The 17,721-nt window shown below is 44.9% G+C and overlaps 1 non-coding gene across 1 annotated transcript; it reads right to left on the bottom strand.

Annotated features, from left to right (window-relative positions):
* Positions 1–621: 621 nt before the first annotated feature.
* On the bottom strand, positions 622–696 carry Trnat-ugu (transfer RNA threonine (anticodon UGU)). Its single transcript has one exon. It is a non-coding gene; the product is annotated as a tRNA-Thr (tRNA).
* Between the last annotated feature and the right edge of the window lie 17,025 nt (positions 697–17,721).

Below are 17,721 nucleotides of genomic sequence, written 5' to 3'. Positions count from 1 at the left end.
ACTCGTCTGATGCAGCGTGCCTAGGAAACCTGTTTTCTCGGATCGGTACACATCAATTCAAGCAAATCGTATTAATAGATTTTTATTACAGTAAGATAAATGACAATAAAACGATAATTAAATTGACACCCTAGCTGCAAACAGGCGTTGATGTACTTCATTGGGGACATGTTGAAAATGTGTGCCCCGACCGGGACTCGAACCCGGGATCTCCTACTTACATGGCAGACGCTCTATCCATCTGAACCACCGCGGGCACAGAGGATGGTGCATCTGCAGGGACTCATACCTTGCACGCTCCCCGTGAGATCCACATTCCTAACATGTCCACACCACTACATTCGTAGTGCGCCTAATAGATGTTTGCCCATCATACTCATTACTCGTGGCAGATTAATCTACCGAGTCCCGTACGAGTTCGAGCATAGCGTGTGCGTTCGCACAAGAAGGTCAATGGCCGGGAAGCCATATTTTAACTATATATGACGGTAGTATCTGTTCCGAAAGAACAGTTACCGTGGATGACCATGCAGCTTTGCTAGAAATGAAATGATAATTAAATTGACACCCTAGCAGCAAACAGGCGTTGATGTACTTCATTGGGGACATGTTGAAAATGTGTGCCCCGACCGGGACTCGAACCTGGGATCTCCTGCTTACATGGCAGACGCTCTATCCATCTGAGCCACCGCGGGCACAGAGGATGGTGCGTCTGCAGGGACTTATCCCTTGCACGCTCCCCGTGAGATCCACATTCCCAACATGTCCACACCACTACATTCGTAGTGCGCCTAATAGATGTTTGCCCATCGTACTCATTACTCGTGGCAGATTAATCTACCAAGTCCCGTACTTAACTTTGTGAAATTAACAATGGGATGTCAACATAAGCAATCTCGTCAGTATATACAATTCATACAATTCGTAATTCAATGGAAACAATACAAGTCGTAAGGCACTGCTATAGCGTCCATAGACCGCCTAGACTTCGACTGGGCCGCAGCAAAGCGGCGCACCGCTTATGACCTCTTCGTGTAGATGGCGCTACTGTCTCGTTGTCGTCCTAGAGAGGGGTCGGTCAGCGTCCTGTTGGCTGACGCCGTCTCACTGCCCTCTCTGCTGTAACGTTCCTGGCCGAAGTGCCAGCGCTTGACGTTACGCCGGAGCATCAGTGCTAACAGACAAGTAACACTGCGTGAAATAACTTCAGAAATCAATAGTAACCGTACGATGAGTGTATCCAATTTTGCGTTAACGGGCTGAGGCAGCAGACGACCGACGCTCCTCTCCCACCCCCGACCACTGAAACGCCTGTATTCCCACGTCCCACCCGGTCTCCATCTCTCCACCCTCCTTACCCTCTCCCAAGGTGCCTTCCGCCAGCTCTCCCTCCCTGATGATGTCCTCCTCCCCTCCATCTACCCCTCCTACCAACTTTGACCCTCCCCCCACTTCCTGTGTCCTTTCCTTTAGGCACCCTCCCTCCCTCCCTTCCCTTCCCTTCTCTTTCCTCTCCCCCCTTCCTCCTCCCCTCTTCCCCCGGGCTTCCCCTCCCCCTTCCACCCTCCCCCTCTCTCCTCTGCCCATGGCATCTCTTCTCTCTTCTCTCCCCTCTCCCATTCCCCTCCTCCTCATCCTCCTCCTCCTCCACTCTTGGCAGGTACCCGGACTCGTACACGCTCAGTGGACTTTCGCGCGCCGGAGATCATCGCCATCTGTGTGTTGTGTGTGCGCCTTGATTTGTGTTTAGTGTTCTGTCATGGTCACGCCTCAACTGTTCACGTGTGCCGTCGCCGTCATCCGTGTTCTGTGCGCCGTGTCCCCAAGTGTTACTGTTTGTTCGCGTCCAGCGTGAACGGCTTCTTGTTTATTGTTTTTTGTATCTCCTTTTTTTTTGCCCAACGTTTTTACTGTCTTGTCTGTATCACCTATATGTCATTTTATTGTTCCACGTTAGGCTGAAGAGCAGCGTACCATGCTGCTGCCAGCCCGCCTGTGTCAGGTGATTAAAATTAAAATAAAGGAAAAAAAAAGACGACCGACGCGAGTGACTTCGTGAACAGCAATATCGCCTGCACCGCCCCTCCTGGGCTAGTGACCATATTGGTTGGCCCCTAGACTACTGGGGAACCATTGTCTGGTCAGATGACACCGATTTCAGCTGGTAAGAGCTGACAGTAGGATTCGAGTGCGGTGCAGACCACACGAAGCCACAGACGCAGACACTGTGCAAACTAGTGGTGGCTCCGAAAGGTGTGGGCTGTGTTTGCATGAGGTGTTCGGCTACTTGGAACCATTCATGGACCTCATGTTCCCAAATAGCGAAGGAATTTTTATCGACGATAATGCGGCATGTAACTGGAGCGCAGTTATTCTTGTTTGACTGAAGAGAATTCTGGACAATTCGAGTGACTGATTTGGCCACCCGTATCGCCCACTATGAATCAGTTCCTGCATAAAATGCTGCACCAACAACACCATAGCAATTCTGGAAGGCTATAAATGCACTATTCCTATAGGGGACTTCCAACTACTTGCTGAGACAATGTGCACTATCCCGCGCAAAACGAGATGCGACACGATATTAGGAGATATCCTATGACTTTTGAAACTTCTGTGTAAAGTAGAAACAAATATTTATTGAATGCGCTCTTCATTGTAAATCAAGTTTTCCATGGTAAATGCTAATTGTGTGAAGATAATGTACAACAGACAGCAGTATGTAACACGTGTTTGGCTTTACTTTAACTCAAGGAACGAAACGTAACTCATTTTTCGCTTGACTGGCTGATGTAAGAAGGTGTCTGCTCTGCGCACTAATGCAAAGGATGTAATTCTCTTCTTGAAGTTGTATCAAAAGAAAATTACTTGAAACAAGAAACCTTTTTAATCATATTTGAAAAACAATTGTTGTCCTCATGATGTAGTCCTGAACGTACGAAATTATTATAAACACTGGTAATATCAAAGTCCGCCGTTGCTTTCTCTTGTAGTAGTTTCAAACATTGCACGTAATTCTATATCGGGTCGTGGGGTTTACAGCACTGGACTTTCTTTTTACTAACATTGTTCTGCTCTTAACCCACGTATACGAGCTGGAGGCTGGAGGAGGGTATGAGAACATAAAATCAAAAAATTAAATAAAGTCGTAAGTCTATGGGGGAGAGGGGCTGAGGATATATCTGTAATGAGGTATTGGAAATACAACAGCGCGAATTTTCACGTGCTTGCGGATCTAAGCTGACATGGGGAACTTCGAGTTCAGCCCACGTACCGCCTCTATATGAAAGACAAATATATCCTATGGTCTATGGGATGCATCTAAAGTGGTACCGACAACACTAGCCAGTCGCACTACAACATCGGCCACCAACTTGGGCAAAGTGCGTCCGATTCCATCCCTTAGTTTCTGGAGGGGCCCAGAGGTTAGGTTAGGTTACAAGCTATAGTATGTATGACGTAGGTTAGATTGTAAACTCCTTGCGAGGAATGGATACCACGAAGCTTCTGTTCTTTAAAACAAGTGCTGCAATGCCACCTTTGCTATTCAAATGGCACTGAATGCATGTGATTGTTCTATGTCTGTCCCGAAAACAACTTTGAAAATACTGCACACACTGTCTACGAATATATGAGATGACGAGAGAAACCTTCTGAGATACACTGGACATGTTGTTGTGGTCTTCAGTCCTCAGACTGGTTTGATGCAGCTCTCCATGCTACTCTATCCTGTAGCAAGCTTCTTCATCTCCCAGTACCTACTGCAACCTACATTCTTCTGAATCTCCTTAGTGTATTCATCTATTGGTCTCCCTCTATGATTTTTACTCTCAACGCTGCCCCCCAATACTAAATTGGTGATCCCGCGATGTCTCAGAACATGTCGTATCAACCGATCCCTTCTTCTGGACAAGTTGTGCCACAAGCTCCTCTTCTCCCCAATTCTATTCAATACTTCCACATTAGTTATGTGATCTACCCATCTAATCTTCAGCATTCTTCTGTAGCACCACATTTCGAAAGCTTCTATTCTCTTCTTGTCTAAACTATTTATCGTCCACGTTTCACTTCCATACTCGGATACACTCCATACAAATACTTTCAGAAACGCCTTCCTCACATTTAAATCAATACTCGATGTTAACAAATTATTCTTCTTCAGAAACTCTTTCCTTGCCATTGACAGTCTACATTTTGTATCCTGCCTACTTCTATCATCATCAGTTATTTTGCTCCGCAAATAGCAAAACTCCATTACTACTTTAAGTGTCTCATTTCCTAATCTAATTCCCTCAGCATCATCCGACTAAATTCGACTACATTCCATTATCCTAGTTTTGCTGTTGTTGATGTTCATCTTATATCCTCCTTTCAAGGCACTGTCCATTCCGTTCAACTGCTCTTCCAAGTCCTTTGCTGTCTCCGACAGAATTACAATGTCATCGGCGAACCTCAAAGTTTTTATTCCTTCTCCATGGATTTTAATGCCTACTCCGAACTTTTCTTTTGTTTCCTTTATTGCTTGCTCAATATACAGATTGAATAACATCGGGGAGAGGCTACAACCCTGTCTCACTCCCTTCCCAACCACTGCTTCCTTTTCATACCCGTCGACTCTTATAACTGCCATCTGCTTTCTGTACAAATTGTAAATAGCCTATCGCTCCCTGTATTTTACCCCTGCCATCTTCAGAATTTGAAAGAGAGTATTCCAATCAACATTGTCAACAGCTTTTTCTATGTCTACAAATGCTAGAAACGTAGGTTTGCCTTTCCTTAATCTTTCTTCTAAGATAAGTACTAGGGTCAGTATTACCTCACATATTCCAAAATTTCTACAGAATCCAAACTGATCTTCCACGAGGTCGGCTTATATCAGTTTTTCCATTCGTGTGTAAAGAATTCGCGTTAGTATTTTGCAGTTCTGACTTATTAAACTGACAGTCCGGTAATTTTCACATCTGTCAACACCTGCTTTCTTTGGGATTGGAATTATTATATTCTTCTTGAAGTCTGATGGTATTTCGCCTGTCTCATACATCTTGCCCACCAGAGGGTAGAGTTTAGTCAGGACTGGCTCCCCCAAGGCTGTCAGTAGTTCTAATGGAATGTTGTCTACTCCGTGGGCCTTGTTTCGACACAGGTCTTTCAGTGCTCTTTCTAACTCTTCACGCAGTATCGTATTTCATCTTCATCTACATCCTCTTCCATTTCCATAATATTGTCCTCAAGTACATCGCCCTTGTATAGACCCTCTATATACTCCTTCCACCTTTCTGCTTTCCCTTCTTTGCTTAGAACTGGGTTTCCATTAAAGCTCTTGATATTGATGCAAGTGTTTCTTCTTTCGCGAAAGGTCTCTTTAATTTTCCTGTAGGCAGTATCTATCTTACCCCTACTGAGATAACCGTCTACATCCTTACATTTGTCCTCTAGCCATCCCTGCTTAGCCATTTTGCACATCCGGTCGATATCATTTTTGAGACGTTTGTATTTTTTGCCTGCTTCATTTACTGCATTTTTATATTTTCTCCTTTCATCAATTAAATTTAATATTTCTCTTACCCAAGGATTTCTACTATCCCTCAACTTTTTACCTATTTGATCCTCTGCTGCCTTCACCATTTCATCCCTCAAAGCTACCCATTCTTCTTCTACTGTATCTCTTTCCCCAATTCCTGTCAACTGTTCCCTTATGCTCTCCCCGAAACTTCTGAAACGAGAGAAACCTTGTGTTATAGACTGGACATTGAAACCTAAAATAACGAACACCCGTCACAACTTCAAGCATATTGAGAAAAAGACGTATATGTCAGTTAAACTTTTATTACTGTTATTCAGAATATCTGTGAAAGACAAGCATAAAGATAAGATACTCTTAACACCTAAAACACTGAACAGGGGAACACGTGTATCACATCTGTAAACCCCTTCCCACAACATAATCGTCACCCTACTGGCATAAAGACTCTGGCCAATATTGACCTCACCACTACCCAAAATGATGCACTACAGTAACTACAGTAAGCGTAAGATACACCTGCCTTGAACAAATTTTTTATGAGGTTATATTTTAGGCATAATATTTCCCATAAAAATGTTCCTACTTGTGCGTTCTGAAATGTAGATGCAGATGTAGATAAAACTGCGATTTTGGTCCACACTTTCGAACTACACTCCTGGAAATGGAAAAAAGAACACATTGACACCGGTGTGTCAGACGCACCATACTTGCTCCGGACACTGCGAGAGGGCTGTACAAGCAATGATCACACGCGCGGCACAGCGGACACACCAGGAACCGCGGTGTTGGCCGTCGAATGGCGCTAGCTGCGCAGCATTTGTGCACCGCCGCCGTCAGTGTCAGCCAGTTTGCCGTGGCATACAGAGCTCTATCGCAGTCTTTAACACTGGTAGCATGCCGCGACAGCATGGACGTGAACCGTATGTGCAGTTGACGGACTTTGAGCGAGGGCGTATAGTGGGCATGCGGGAGGCCGGGTGGACGTACCGCCGAATTGCTCAACACGTGGGGCGTGAGGTCTCCACAGTACATCGATGTTGTCGCCAGTGGTCGGCGGAAGGTGCACGTGCCCGTCGACCTGGGACCGGACCGCAGCGACGCACAGATGCACGCCAAGACCGTAGGATCCTACGCAGTGCCGTAGGGGACCGCACCGCCACTTCCCAGCAAATTAGGGACACTGTTGCTCCTGGGGTATCGGCGAGGACCATTCGCAACCGTCTCCATGAAGCTGGGCTACAGTCCCGCACACCGTTAGGCCGTCTTCCGCTCACGCCCCAACATCGTGCAGCCCGCCTCCAGTGGTGTCGCGACAGGCGTGAATGGAGGGACGAATGGAGACGTGTCGTCTTCAGCGATGAGAGTCGCTTCTGCCTTGGTGCCAATGATGGTCGTATGCGTGTTTGGCGCCGTGCAGGTGAGCGCCACAATCAGGACTGCATACGACCGAGGCACACAGAGCCAACACCCGGCATCATGGTGTGGGGAGCGATCTCCTACACTGGCCGTACACCACTGGTGATCGTCGAGGGGACAATGAATAGTGCACGGTACATCCAAACCGTCATCGAACCCATCGTTCTACCATTCCTAGACCGGCAAGGGAACTTGCTGTTCCAACAGGACAATGCACGTCCGCACGTATCCCGTGCCACCCAACGTGCTCTAGAAGGTGTAAGACAACTACCCTGGCCAGCAAGATCTCCGGATCTGTCCCCCATTGAGCATGTTTGGGACTGGATGAAGCGTCGTCTCACGCGGTCTGCACGTCCAGCACGAACGCTGGTCCAACTGAGGCGCCAGGTGGAAATGGCATGGCAAGCCGTTCCACAGGACTACATCCAGGATCTCTACGATCGTCTCCATGGGAGAAAGCAGCCTGCATTGCTGCGAAAGGTGGATATACACTGTACTAGTGCCGACATTGTGCATGCTCTGTTGCCTGTGTCTATGTGCCTGTGGTTCTGTCAGTGTGATCATGTGACGTATCTGACCCCAGGAATGTGTCAATAAAGTTTCCCCTTCCTGGGACAATGAATTCACGGTGTTCTTATTTCAATTTCCAGGAGTGTATATCCCGAGCATGAAATTTTTCATACTCAGGACGCCACAAACTCTCACTCTTTCTTCGATTAAACTTCTCAGTTTCTCACAGTCCATATTTCGTGTGTCAGAACGCCAGTCGATTGGACTGAAGAAAACATGCTGATCAGAATTTGACCGTTTGTCGTCCGAAGTCGGTACGTTCGGACTATGTGATCGGTTACACTGCGACTGCCTACATAGTGGCTTACTGATTTTTGATGATCGTCCGTGTTCGGCCGTTATCGGTCGTCGGCGAAATCCACCGATATCGGTGCTAGTATGACGCAACCTTAGACGGAGTCATCCGATCACAGAAGTACAAGTTACAATGACTTTCCGCTTCATGCTCTGTGCCCATGCTCCTTTCCCAGTTAGACAAACAGTTTACGCTTAATTGTTATTTTATCAAGTTTTGCCGTAATATTGAATGAATAAACATTAGTTGCTGTCTTGGGACTCCTTGACAACAACAAAACTAGGTTCACAGGAAAGCTTCTGTAAAGTTTGGAAGGTAGGAGACGAGGCACTGGCAGAACTAAAGCTGTGAGAACGTGGTGAGAGTCGTGCTTGGGTAGCTCAGTTGGTAGAGTACTTGCCGCGAAAGGCCAAGTTCCCGAGTTTGAGTCTCGGTCCGGCGCACAGTTTTAATCTGCCAGGAAGTTTCAGCTACATAATATATATGTAACAACATGAATCCATGTCATTATTACGAGGGCAGTTACAGTAGGAATGTATGTACAGGAGACTAGTACACAAAAACATGTAATAATACGGTTTCTGCATGTACTGTAATTGGGTTTTCTCTTTTGATGCAAGTCAGTTGTCAGGATGATCATTACTGCGAAGGGCATTCAATTGTAAAGCATTATGTCAGGGTGAAAAACACGAAATAAATTACTTTTTCTTTCTTAACAACATGTGGGCAGTGTGGGTTCTTCCTTGGCTCGGGTATGAGGTAGAATGAAACAGCATTTTTACATAAAATAACTTTTATTGAAAATTTTGTGCAACTGTTTCCTTACTCGATTGTTCTGTCTGAGAGAGCGGCAGCTGTGTCATTTGCGAAGCCTCTGCTGCGTAAGCGGCGGGGTCTGTTTACGCCTGGCGATGTGTATCTCGTGTAGCCGTCTCGCCAAGTTGAATGGAGATGCGCCTCGTGTGGTGGCCCGTTTAATTATAGAAAACGAAGTCGTGCATCGGATGGTGATACCTTAGATGTGGCGTCCCAGTGCTTCTCTCCTCTAAGTGGCCGCGTGTGTCAGTGTTGTGCGTCGGCCAGCGGAGCGGCACGGCGGGGGAAGGCCAGTGCCCCGGACTCGAACAACGGACTCCAACTTGCCTGTCTTCGGCTGTCCGATCTTCATCCCAGCTCACAGGTGACTGCTGATGTGAGGCCGTCTCCTTCCCGTCCTCACGAGTCACCCGGGTACATAAAAATCAGTCTTCAAATACCTTCTAACTTCCGTCTTCTGGCGGCGAGGCTTCTGCTTGCTACTGCATTACAGCGGCGGACTTGGTGCTTCTGTGTCCGATGTAGTCTCTTCCTGCATGACGGTCTTCAGCACCGAAACTGAACTTAAGACTGCTACTCTCGGGCCCACTGCATCTCACGTTTTTATTCACTTCAGTTCACTGGAGGTGAACGACTTCACTGTCGTTATTCCTTCTGTCACGTTGAAAAGCTTCTTGAAGAATCTTCTTAACGTCAGTCATTGGTTCTTGGAATGTAGGCGAGGGCCTTTGATCACATGTGACGATTGAGAAACACGTGAGCCGGTTGGGCGATGCCCTGACGGCTGAATCGACAGCATCCGCTTATGTAGGGAGGGCGATGGCTTCTCCTGACGTGCTGACTTCTTGGTCACTGGCTCTTCTGTCACTGCTGCTCTGCCCGCTGTTTCACAGTGTGTAATTCTTCTAAACTAAACTAAGTTTTTCATTTATTTTCTTGTTTCTACTTCACTTCACATTGATTTCACTAATTTATTTACCTATCTTAAGTACCACTCAATAGTACGGAACGTATCAACAGGAGTAACGCTTAAAAATCCTTAATTTTTGTCTGTTAAGGCAGGTCTTTTTTCAAAGTCTATATGTTTCCAGTATCACATCCTGCTCCGATCATGTTTTTACGATTTCTTGAGTGACGTTCTCCTACTCTTCTTCTCTTTGCAACAATGTCTTATGGCACAATTCTCTTCTGTAATACAATTTGAAATTTGCCATATTGCTGTGAGGCATGATCTTTACTACGTTACGTTAAGTGGAAGAAAGATCAACGTTACGAACTCGTTCTTTTCGTGTAAAATAGCACATAACGAATGAGTTACTGCGTTGTCAAAGAACAGCAAAATTTTCTCTCTTTTGCCATTCTTTGAGTGATGGGCTTCAGTAACCCATTCGTAACTTTTGTGATTAGCACGTATGTAACAGCGCAGTTTCTAACTTTTGCCGTTGAAGTGCACAAGCAATCGGTGACTAACAGTACCAGTAGCACCGACTAAGACATTAAGACGCTCGTTGCTTGTTTTAGGACTTAGTGCTGATAACTGACGACATGAAGCAATGGTTTTCCTGGGCAAAGTTTTCCAGCTGAGCCCAGTTCCGTCAGCGTTGTAAACGTTTTCGAGAGCATAATCTTCTCCTTTTTTCTCTTTGCATTTGAAGTTCATGAATGCCATGTCTTGACGTACAGTGCTCTAATCACCCGGTGCTTACTTTAAAATTGGACTGCCCTCCAACATTTTCATTAAATTGAATTGCCTATTCACAAGAATGGGGCCAGTGATATGTTCTTCTCTTGTAAAGCGCTTGTAAACAACATCATACAGATCCGTGTTGGTGGCGAGCTCCACAGTTTTACGACTTGTCGAGCCATCAGAAGAATCAAGCTTAGGTATAAAATTCGGGGTGCTCGTCTTCTTTTTTGATATCCGTGACTGTCGACCTACTCATATTGTACTAATAAGATAAGCTGGTCGCAGATTCACCTTCCTGTAACCTTCTATTAGTTTCCTACACTCCTGGAAATGGAAAAAGTACACATTGACACCTGTGTGTCAGACCCACCATACTTGCTCCGGACACTGCGAGAGGGCTGTACAAGCAATGATCACACGCACGGCACAGCGGACACACCAGGAACCGCGGTGTTGGCCGTCGAATGGCGCTAGCTGCGCAGCATTTGTGCACCGCCGTCGTCGGTGTCAGCCAGTTTGCCGTGGCATACGGAGCTCCATCGCAGTCTTTAAGACTGGTAGCATGCCGCGACAGCGTGGACGTGAACCGTATGTGCAGTTGACGGACTTTGAGCGAGGGCGTATAGTGGGCATGCGGGAGGCGTGTTTGGCGCCGTGCAGGTGAGCTCCACAATCAGGACTGCATACGACCGAGGCACACAGGGCCGACACCCGGCATCATGGTGTGGGGAGCGATCTCCTACACTGGCCGTACACCACTGGTGATCGTCGAGGGGACACTGAATAGTGCACGGTACATCCAAACCGTCATCGAACCCATCCCTCTACCATTCCTAGACCGGCAAGGGAACTTGCTGTTCCAACAGGACGATGCACGTCCGCATGTATCCCGTGCCACCCAACGTGCTCTAGAAGGTGTAAGTCAACTACCCTGGCCAGCAAGATCTCCGGATCTGTCCCCCATTGAGCATGTTTGGGACTGGATGAAGCGTCGTCTCACGTGGTCTGCACGTCCAGCACGAACGCTGGTCCAACTGAGGCGTCAGGTGGAAATGGCATGGCAAGCCGTTCCACAGGACTACATCCAGCATCTCTACGATCGTCTCCATGGGAGAATAGCAGCCTGCATTGCTGCGAATGGTGGATATACACTGTACTAGTGCCGACATTGTGCATGCTCTGTTGCCTGTGTCTATGTGCCTGTGGTTCTGTCAGTGTGATCATGTGATGTATCTGACCCCAGGAATGTGTCAAGAAAGTTTCCCCTTCCTGGGACAATGAATTCACTGTGTTCTTATTTCAATTTCCAGGAGTGTATTTATCTCTGATATAAAGAACGACACGTTTACTTCTAGCTATTTCATATCGCAAGTTTACTGTACGCGGGAAAGTTGATACAAGTGGTTGCAACAGGGAGCAAAAGGGTTACTACTGTCGGCATCTAACAACAAATATTTCTTCAGAAATATCCGCTGAATAAATGGATTTTGTCTAGTAGAGTTTAGAGGCAGAAATTGACTTTGGCGCCTTCGGTTCATATTTAAAATAATAATAATAATAAAGTGACGCATTCAACACTGGTTACTGCCCTTTGTAAGCAACAGACAGAAGAGTGGGTGCCTGGCTCTTTCATTTACTTCCACGTACTTCAGAATGTGTAAGACTCTTCATGATATGTCAGTACCTCAATACCTCAGCAAATTTCACAAGAAATGTGATTTCAAGAACGTATAGATAATCCACCTTATTGAAGAGTTATGTGCAATGATCATACGTGGCTCAGTTTGTTGATGTAAAACTTCTTATCTGGAAACCTGAAGATGCATAGCAGTCACTTCGAACATCGGAATCTCCACACTGTCAATTACCTTCTGATCTACAAGACTTGCAAAGATTAGCAAAAGGTTTCTGTTGATTGCAGTTCGTATACTGGCTGCAATAGTAGCTCCCTTTTTATTTCCCCTGAAGGCACAAAAGGTGTAAAGGATCATGCTGCAGTTTAATGCAGATTACAGTGAGCCGTAGCACCATGAAAGTAATACAATCCTTAAACACGAATGTATCAGTGGAACTTCTGTGATCTATTCATATTGCAGTTCATCTACATCTAGATGTAGATGAACTGCAATATGAATAGATCACAGAAGTTGCAATTCCATTGGCAATTACACACGTCAAAAAACATTCTGAATCACCACCGTTCCCAGAACTCTTCAAGATATACGTTGACTGTGGACGTTGTTTCACAGGCACACTCGTTTTGAGTGTTCAGAGATGTCACTAAACCCGCCCAAAGCTGTAAACAACCATGCATGAGCAGCGCCTATTAGATGGAGGGGGTCCGACAGCCGATCAGTTGCAGTCATTCCACCAGGAAGGAGGTACAAGGCTCGTGTTGTCTGTGGTTCAACCATGCCTTGACGGACAATACCGTGGTTCGATCGCGTCCCCATTGTTACTCTGTGCCAGGAAGGGCTCTCAACAAGGTAAGTGTCCAGGTGTCGAGAGACAGTAGATGAGCGCTACCTACGGATTATGGCGCGGAGGAACCCTGACAGGAACGCCACCATATTGAATAATGCTTTTAGTGCAGCCACATGACGTCGTGTTACTACTCAAACTGTGTACAGTGGGCTGCATGATGCGCAATTTCACTCTCAACGTCCATGACAAGGTCCATCTTTGCAACCACGAGACCATGCAGCGCGCTACAGATGGGCCCAACAACATGCCGAATGGACCGCTCAGGACTGGCATCATGTTTTCTTCTCCGAAAACTATAGCATATGCTTTTAAACAGACAATCTTCAGGAACCTATTTGGAGCCAACCCGGTCAGGCTGAATGTCTTAGACGCACTTTACAGCGAATGCAACAAGTTGGAAGTTCCCTGCTGTTTTGGGATTGCACTACGTGGGACCGATGTCCGCCGCTGGTGGTCGTGGAAGGCACCGTAACGGCTGCAAGATACGTGAATGCCATCTTCCGACCGATAGTGCAGCCATATCGGCAGCATATTGGCGAGGCATTTGTCTTTATGGACGACAGTTGGCGTTCCCATCGTGAACATCTTGTGAATGACTTCCTTCAGGACAACGACACAGCTCGACTATAATGTTCTTCAGACGTGAACCCTATCGAAGATGCCTGGTATAGATTGAAGAGGGCTGTTTATGGACGATGTGACCCATCAACCACTCTGAGGGATCTACGCAGAATCGCCGTTGAGGAGTGGGACAATCTGGACCAACGGTGTCAGGATGTACTCGTGGATAGTGTGCCACAAGGAACACAGGTATGCATGTACCGGTGTGTACTGAAATTTGTACCACCTCTTAAGGTGTCGGTGTATGGTGGTGCACCATGCAATGTGTGGTTTTCATGAGCAATGTCGATCTCTATCCCAATTTTCTGTGCAGTTTCAGGAACCCTAGGAACCGAGGTGATATAAAACTTTTTTGATGTGTGTATTTCGCCAAATCGTGACGGTTGATACAAGAACGTATACAACCGTCAGTGCGTGGAACACGTGGCATACTGGACTACCATATAGGAAAGAATTAAACAAAAAATGTTACGTGTGCATTGGAAAACGCTGGAATATTTAAAGAAACGATATTGTCACGAGGTCAGCGAGCTTGTTATTCAGATGGACTGACAAACGTCGAATACTTTATCGTGTGCCTCAAAACTATCAACTTCACCGAACAACAAACGTTAAATTTCAACATACGTAAATTCACGGTAAACATCTGAATATGCCGCTAACAGTATTACTTCACACTGCGATATACGAGACGAAATCGCACCACACATTTGTAACACGTGGCTTATGACCAACAGAAAGCCACTTCAAAGCAATTTAACACATTACCGGCCTATTGAAAGCCGCTGTATCCAGAGGCACAACCCTGGCAAGAACAGAGAGAGCTTTGTGTGGTTCACACAGCGTGCACGCAGCGTAAACTCGCGACCGCTCTCGCTACCAATTGGCTACTGCTGCAACTCGGAAATTGTCTCCCTTCATGTATCCCTCCTCGGTAATTATGCAGTCTGAAACATTCTGTAATCGATCGCTTCGTAGAGAACATCTTTGCAGTAAACTTCCAATATCCAAAACAAAGATTGCAGTCCATAAAACTGATGGAAAGCCATATAATTAAACAGAAGGGACGTATGGTGATCCCCGAGGAGGTTTCACATAATCTCTGCTGTTTCTGATGTACATATACGATTAAGGAGATAAACTGTCAGAGTCTTGTAAAGTCATCATATGATCAAAACGAATTGATAAATGATTTAGCCAAGGTACCAGAATGATGTGAAAAGTGACATTTTTCTCTAATGAAAAGTGCGAAATCATCCGGAAAGGAATGCGTTGAATTTCAGTAACACAATAAATTACAAGAATCTAAAGGCTGTAAACTCATTTAAGTTTTATGGATTACAATGGATTTATTGGCAGAACACTTCGAAATTGTAATAGGGTTACTAAACAGATGCTTACGCTACACTTAACAGCTCTCTTCTGCAGCATTGCTGTGCGATGTGGGATCCGCGTCAGATAGGATTGCCCGAGGGCATCGAAAAACTTCAGAGAGGGGCAGCAAGTTTTGTATTACCGCGAAATAATGGCGACAGTGCCACGGATATGATACATCCATTGTGATGGCACTCACTAAAGCAAAGGCGTTTTTCGTTACGGAAGGACATTCTCAAGAAATTTCAAACACCAAATTTTTCCTCGAAGTGTGAAAATATTTTGTTGACGCCCACCTTCATAGATATCGATGAACATAGTTCCGAAAGTTGTCACTGTGATAATAAATTTTCGAAGTTTAGCTCATTACTTGAGAAAACATTAACCTAAGTATTTCGTCATACCTGCTTCAATAATCACTTTACTTTGAACGTGTGTAGTCACTGGTCGAATTGAAGTTTTACATAAACATGGCCATGTATAAAACTTTTCTCTCTGCTCTTCCGTAATACTGAGTAATTGACTGTAGATATCTCCCACAGGGCTGGTTCATTCATTTCCATTCACTTCCAAATCTACAAAGACTACTGACCTAAGTAAAACCATGTTATTGCCAGCACATAATCTTGATCATGTTGAGCACCAATGCTGAAATGACTCTTATTTTAATGGCCCATGAAAACCACCTCAGCTATATTATTACACATTTATTGTGTTGTTCCTAGGTTACCTTCAGAATGTCGACATGTGTTGCGTAGTTTTTTTGATACGTATATTTCGGCCTTCGAAGAGGAAAATTGTTGCCAAAAATTTCTCTTAAGGATTTCGATGCGTAGGAGGTCACATTCGTCTTAAGGATTGCCATTCCACATGGCTTATCATATTCATGATAAAACCTCGTGAAAATATAAAACTAGCCGACTATCCTTGGACTTTTTCGACAAACTCTTGCAATCTCAATTGGTGATGAATCCGTAATATATTTCTCCAGTAGAGGTATGAATTGTTTCTAAGTCTGACCCATAAAACATGATGTTTGGTTCACCTTGGCTATCACATTTTCTAAACAGTTATTCAAATATTTCGCTCCTAGCTACAGACCTTTTTTTAAACGGATAACTTCTGAATTTGTGTCATTTATCACGCAACAGGAATTCAATGTGCTTGTGTGGTGAATGTAGGCCAATGACATTTTCTCTAGATTGAGGTGTTTAAATGCCTCCGTGTTGACTTCGTTATATGGTCTAAGCTATGGCATCATGCACTAAAAATCCAAGTGGACTGCTCAGATCGTCTTCTAGATCATTATACATATCAAGAACAACGAAGGACAAATTGAATTTGCTTGAGGAACGACAGGTATAACACCAGATGAATTACTGCCTATTAGTACTCACTATAAAGTTTCTGACTGAAAACCACAGATCTTATCGTAGACTTTAGACGGTACTCCATAACGCAGTTTTATTAAAAGTCAAATGTGAGGAATGATAGCAAAAATATTCTAGAAGTATAGGAATAGTGAAATCACATGATTTCCCCTGTCGACAACGTACTTCGTATGTGTTTCACAAGAGAGAGATATATTCTGTCTTTTCTTTGGCGACTGAAGTTGACTGAGTAAACAAAGATCATCATATTCCAAACTAACTATGTTTGCAGTTGTTCTTCATTCTAATTCTAGAATAATTACTGCATCTTCTTTCGCGAAAATTTCGGGAGAATGAGTTCAGTAACTCTTCCTTAATGGTGCTATCAAGTCTAACACTCCGTTTGTTATCACGCAGCGAATAAACCGATTATTTTGTGTCACTAGCATACTTTACTTACGACCATAACTTATTAGGATTTAGCGACACGATTTCGTCGTGGACGTTACTGTAAATGTGTCGCATTGGAGTTTGTACGATACGGCGTTTCTTAATTCTTTTTTCCAGGTACAGGATCATTTTGGTTTTGAAACTAGTGAAATCTGCAGGTTTTCTGTAGTGGGAACGATTCCTCACAGTTTCTTGTGCGAAACTGGTTCACCTAATTCATACAGACACGTCTGAAGTTAGACACTGGCTCATTTCTAAGACCGAGAAATGTCGGGAAACCTGACTGAAGTGAGGAGTGAAAGTGATGCAAAAGCAACAGAGTAATTGCACTGAAGATAAACTGTCACTAAAGTTGTTCTGAGCTGTAGACCGCATTGGCAATGTATAAAATTCTCCGACCTTTTGGCCACTTTTGCAAACGGCCTTCCTCAGGGCTTTGTCTAGATCAGTCTAGCGCAGAACAAATCCCTGAGGAAGGCAGTTTGCAATAGTGACCGAAACGTCGTACAATTTTATGTACGGACAATGCTGTCAACAGCCCAGAAAATTTTATTGATGCATTCTAGCTCAGCTCAGAGCCCTCAAGATGGCCATTTGCAATAGTGGCTGAAACATCAGGCAATGTTATATATTGATAATGCGGTTAACAGACCAGAAGAATTTTATTGACAATGACAAAGGCTGCCGTAGCCAACGCTTACGTTAATATGTACTATCTGGTAATAGAGTATGAATGCACAAACTTGTAGACATTCATATGACATGTGACCACCCTTCGCCTTTATGTTGGCTCGGTCTTCGCTGAGGGCACTTTCAATTGGGTGCTGAATGACTGTGGAGATATTCCAGCCCTTTCCTCGTTAAGAGCAGAAGACAGATAAGACTTTGGACGTTGGACGTTGGCGACTGGAGCGAAGTCGATTCTCTATACTTCTTCCCAAAGGTGTTCCATTGCGTAGAGTTTGGGACTCTGGTCATAACATTCCATTTCAGAAACGTTGTTGTCAGTGAATAATTGCTGACATATGCTCCTTTATTGCAGAATCGACTGTCACGCTGACAGTCATCGTCTCCAATCTGTTGCTCCACTGTACTTGGTACACAATACTGTAAA

The sequence above is a fragment of the Schistocerca cancellata genome, chromosome 1 (assembly GCF_023864275.1).
Source record: "Schistocerca cancellata isolate TAMUIC-IGC-003103 chromosome 1, iqSchCanc2.1, whole genome shotgun sequence".
NCBI lineage: Eukaryota > Metazoa > Arthropoda > Insecta > Orthoptera > Acrididae > Schistocerca > Schistocerca cancellata.
Note: the sequence above shows the minus strand (reverse complement) of the source record. Positions and strands in the feature narration are given on the sequence as shown.